Here is a 6,000-nt window from a genome sequence, read left to right as displayed (position 1 = left end):
AAAAGCTAGAGGGATCCTGCTGGAACGGCCAGACGGTATCAGTCCTCTACTCAAAACCTATCTACGTATTTGCAACATACACAGGGTAACAGCCAAAGTCTTCCATGACTTTATGTCTCCGATGTCACCTTTACTACTTCCCACTGCCACCTCCACATTGTTCCCCCATCACAGTGCCCTGGGCACGCCAGTGCTTTACTGCCTCTCCAGCACAGCTGGCACACCCTTGCCTCAAGGCACTGCATGTTCTCTTTCCCTGAAACGCTCCATCCCCAGACACCCTTATGGCTCTCTCGCTCACCTACTTCGGATCTTTGCTTAAATGTCACATTCTTGGTAAGACTTTCCCCAAATCAAAAGCTATCCCTCTCCCCTACTCTGGCACTCTCTCTCCTCCTCACCTTGCAGTGCTCTTCATAGCACACATTGCCATTTGTTATATTAAATATTTTACATCCATCCAATGAGGGGCAAGGCTTTTTGTTTGCACCCGAAATGGTGCCTGCCACATATTCAGTGCTCTATTAATATTTGTTCAATGAATAAGTGAATGAATAAAATATACAAAGTTCTGGGTACAGAGGGGTTGAAACTGAAGACTTAATTCACTTTGGTCCAACTTCTTCTAGTGACTGTAGAATTGATTTTTCATCCACATATTTCAAATTCTTTCTGCCTTCTAAGGTCACTTTGTCCCTCAAAATTCAAATAAAATAGCTAGAACTTCCTCCTGATTACAAGATTCACAGAGAAAGGTGGGGTTAATCATTTCCTAGCCAGAATTTGTGCTTCCTGTGAATTTTTGTTTTGTTTTTTTGTTGTTGTTGTTTTGTGGTTTTTTTTGAGACGGAGTCTTGCTCTGTCACCCAGGCTAGAGTGTCACGATCTCGGCTCACTGCAACCTCTGTCTCCCGGATTCAAGCAATTCTCCTGCCTCAGCCTCCCAAGTAGCTGGGATTACAGGTGCCCGCCACCATATATGGATAATTTTTTGTATTTTTAGTAGAGACAGGGTTTCACCATGTTGGCCAGGCTGGTTTTGAACTCCTGACCTCAAGTGATCTGCTCGCCTCAGCCTCTCAAAGTGCTAGGATTACAGGTGTGAACTACCGCGCCCGACCTTCCCATGAATTTTTAATCCCAACTGGTCATATAGCCTCCAAGTTTGCCATCTTTTCTCTGGCCTCTTCCTCTCAGGCAGACATTCCTTCCCAACTTTCCCAACCCAATTGATAGAGGCAGTGGGCAGAGCAGACTTCATTACAGGTTGGAGGATAATACAGCACAGAAATTTTCATACTTTTTCATGTGTAGCACTCATGAAAAATGATGATACCTATCCAGCCTCATGAAGTAAACTAACTGATCTCTATGGGGCTTGGTATAAAGTTTCATTGTGTTTTCCTTGTATTACAGAACTGTTAAAAACTAAAATTCAAAGTATTGAGAAAAATATTAAACTTTGAGTTCATATACAATATCCTCATAAAACATTTAAAAATTCTTACCTTTTGCTTGCTTCAGTGAACATTTTTTCTTACATGTTTTCTAATTGAGATATAACTTACATACCATAAAAATCACCCCTTTTAAGTGGTTTAATTTCAGAACATTTTCATCACTCCAAATAGAAACCCTGTACCCCTTCGCAGTCACACTCCATTCCTCTCTTCCCCCAGCTCCTGGCAACTACTACTCTACTTTCTATCTCTATGGCTTTATCTATTCTGGGCATTTCATAGAAACGGAATCAAACAATATGTAGATTTCTGTGTCTAGCTTCTTTTTGGGTGCATTTTTATATGAGGTTTTATGCTTAAAATGGCTAGTTACAATTTTTGATACTTTATAATGATTCATTCAAATTCTTGATAATTACTATCAATGAGAAATTATGTTCACTCAAATATGTGACAAAAGCTTATGAATGACTTTTACAACATACCAGATTGTGCAATAATTGACATTATACTTAAAGATGCGAATAGTCTTTTCTTTTATTAGTTGAACCACATAAAGCTGTCATTTTTATGTCAAAACCGGTTGAATATTGGCAGTCACTGGGTAATGTAATACTGGAATTCCTTGTGATAATGTGAATGGATTCTGAATCCAGTTCAGTTTTTCATGCCAAGCTTTAATTTGCAGAACATACTGTGAAAATAAAGAATAAAGATATGTGAAAATTAAGACAGCTGCATGGGACCTGGGGTGTCTAGAGCTTTGCTGGCCCCGTCTCCTTGCCAACCCCATCAAACATTCTCTTGGCCCCTTGCTGTGCTCTCTGAGAGCCTGGAACACAGGCTTCTTCATCAGATCCATGAGTTTCTTACCCATGGTGGGCTCCAGACACCCCAGGTCCCATGCAGCTGTCGCAGAGGCCGATAGTGTTATCTTGCAGTGTACCCATAGCCTGTTGCCTGAGCTCTGATTCATGAGGAATATAGCACCATAGAAAGAGAAAATAGCTTAAAAGCGAAACTTTTAAGATACTGCTTTCTGAAAGTCACTCAGCCAATACCTATTCAGGGAACTGGCCAGGGTCTTCTTCCACATTTGGTGCAAGATTACATATCATTCCTCAGAAGCTGAATTCCATCTTATCTCTAGGTAGAACTATCTTCCATCCTTTCACCTCTCCAGAGTTTCCAGACTCCTGCCTTCTCTGGTCACTAGGGGAAATACACATTATCCAGAGAAATGAATACTTCTTTTTCTCAACTACATCCATTCAGAAAAAAGCTTTGGTACCTATCTTTGTCTAAATAAGAAACTAATTATCTTTCCTAGACTAAAGGGCCATCATTTCATATAAGGAATTGTGCGGGCCGGGCGCGGTGGCTCACTCCTGTAATCCCAGCACTTTGGGAGGCCGAGGCGGGCGGATCACGAGGTCAGGAGATCGAGACCATCCTGGCTAAAACGGTGAAACCCCGTCTCCACTAAAAATACAAAAAATTAGCCGGGCGTGGTGGCGGGCGCCTGTAGTCCCAGCTACTCGGGAGGCTGAGGCAGGAGAATGGCGTGAACCCGGGAGGCGGAGCTTGCAGTGAGCCGAGATCGCGCCACTGCATTCTGGCCTGGGAGAAAGAGCGAGGCTCCATCTCAAAAAAAAAAAAAAAAAAAAAGGAATTGTGCTACTGTCCTATTACCAGTGTTCCTGATATTACAAACAGAATCAATAAATGGTTGATGGACTTATCTACAACTCTGGGGCCAGCCTGGATCTCTGCTAATCTGGAGTTTCTCTTTCTGATATCCTGTGTAATCATTGCATGTTAAAGGTTTTTACAAGGTTAAAAGCCAATTTGTTCTCCTATGGACGAAAGGGACTCACCTGATATAAAGGGAAGGAAATGTATTTCCTCTTTTAAAAAAAATGCACACATAAAATTAAGATCTATGTTTACAACTAGTAATAATAATGTAGATATTCTTGTTGTTTCTAGAAATATAGAATTTCTACTGTCAGCAAGGCAGTTATAGTCATAGCATGGTTTTACCCTATCCCAACAAAAATCATTTACTATTCACTTCCCTAATTTATTGAAAGCTGTGCCGCTTAGCCCACAGTAGAGAGCTGCATTAAGAATGTGTGATCTCAAGCCAGCTCTTTCACCTGCTGTCTTGCCATCTTGGATAAGTTGCTCTAACTCTTTGTGCCTCAGATTTCTCATCTCTAAATGAAGAATGACCTCATAGGGATGATAAGAGGAATACACAAAGTCATAGCTGTAAACTTCTTAGTACAGTGTCTAACAGAAATGGTTCACTAGCACTCAATGAATACTAAGAAAAGAAAAAAAAAGACATAAAATCCTGTGATTATGTTGTTAAAATCAGGGCTCATCTACAAGGGACAAGTTTAATTGCCTGCAGCATTGATCTCTTCTTCCTCTTCCTCCTCTTCCCCTTCCCCTTCCCCTTCCCTTTCCCCTTCCCCTCCTTCTCCTTCTCCTTCTCCTTCTCCTTCTTCTTCTTCTCCAAAAGTCAGTCAGAAAACTGATCGTGAGACATGTCCTAATCTGTGCTTCAGTCATAACAAGTACAAAGAAAAAGCAGTGGTTGATTATCAATCATAAGAAATCAGCCTGTGTGCCACTTTAGGAAACGTGAAATATTTTGAGCTAAACAAAAGTAAACCATGCTGCTTTACACATTACATGTTAAAGCAGTAGCCCGAAATAATGAATATGTCTCTCTTTTACATATAACTGTATAGCAAATATAATAGGTTCTAGGAAGAACCTTGCTTACTGTTTTAGAAAAATGTTTTCTGATAACTCTGTCTTCTGCTGCCATACTAATCCTTGAGTATGTTTAAGAAAGGGAAAAATGGAAGTTAGTAAATTGATCATTATCATTTACTAAGCACCTATTAAGTGTTTTACACAGTGATAAGCACTTCAGCTACCTAACTTCATATAGTCTTAATAACACAGAGGAAGATATTATTAGATCCATTTTACCTATAGAGCTTAGTGTTGGTACCCAAGATCACATATCTAAAAATTTGCAGAGCCAAGATTTAAAACCAAGTCAAACCTAGGCATTTGACTACTGTGCCATATATTTCCCATTGACAATTAATTATGAAGTATTGAGAGTTATTAGTGTTGAGAGTCAAAATAATTTTCTAGCTGGAAAAGATGAAGTTCCCTCACTTCTATATTATATAGTTGAAATATTGGTTTTTTAAAAAACTTCCTGAGAAGTGCAAAAAAGAATACCTTTCTGAAATTACAAGAAAGAAAATATATTTTAAATTAAAAATGACTATATAAAGTAGCTAATGTCTTAAATTAAGAATCGTATTTTATCTTTTTCAAAATAGGAATCACTCTGAGGAGAAAATTGGATATTACAGAAGCATTGCAAAAAGAAAACACCAAACACAGCAAAACCTAATAAATTGACAGAAACCCACCTTAATAGTGGTTATTCCAATGACCTTCATGGCATTTATGAGTATTGATTTTTAAAAATTTGATTGGAAATATTTAAATTATCAAAATGATACAGACACAAATTTCATTCAAATGACAGACACACATAGAAAGCTAGTAATCTCCCCTCACTATCCTTCCCTGAGTAAACAATTTTGAGGTGTATCTTTATATGTTTTTATATTTATATTAAAATAAACAAATATATAAAGAATATGTATAAGGCTAAGTTGTATTACATAATGTTTTCCATTATTCTACTACTATGCTCTTTAGACTTAAATATAATATAGATTTTCTTCTAAGACAATAATTCAAATCTTAGTCAGTGATTCTCAACCCTTGTGCACATTAGAATTTCTAGAGGAGCTTAAAAAAAAGACATTGCCAGAGCGCCACCCCCAGAGATTCCGGTTTAATTGGCCTGGGTGGGGCCTTGGCATCGAGCTCCCCGGTTCACTCTGATGTGTAGCTAGTTAGAACCACTGATTTAAGCAATCCAAACAGGCTGCAAATGCCAGCTACATGCCTGAATCGTCCTGGTATGTACATTCCCAGGAAGGCCCTCTGCTGAGGTAACACCACCAGTGCTTGATCGGGAGAGCTCAGGGGGGCCCAAGCTACAGTTTTAAGTCTCCTCTGTAAGGTTGACTCTCAGATAGGAAATGTGTTTCATCTTAAAGGATGTTAGACACAGTCACATGACTGCAAAAAGTGCTGCTAGGGTCAGGAATTTCAGAGGCCACGTAAATGACAGTGTGTTCTACTAGGCTGGGTGAATTCTGAGGGTTAAGTTTGACTAAGCTCTAGAGATTTGTCCTTACCTGCAGATGGAGGCTTCCCTGATGGAGGATCACAGGAAGCCACACCCAGAACTTGTTTCTCCTCGTCTGGCAGAAGCAGGTTCTCAGTGGGTGCAGACACTTCTTTGGCTTCTCTTGGTCTGAGAGAATTTTCAAGCTGACCAACCAGCTCCCTGTGTCTGTACTGGTGAGCTCTTTACTAATAGTCAAACATTTGCATGCTCATTTAGTTTTCTTCACTCTTGTTGCAC

This window comes from Hylobates moloch, unplaced genomic scaffold (genome assembly GCF_009828535.3).
Source record: "Hylobates moloch isolate HMO894 unplaced genomic scaffold, HMol_V3 SCAFFOLD_17, whole genome shotgun sequence".
Lineage (NCBI taxonomy): Eukaryota > Metazoa > Chordata > Mammalia > Primates > Hylobatidae > Hylobates > Hylobates moloch.
Note: the sequence above shows the minus strand (reverse complement) of the source record.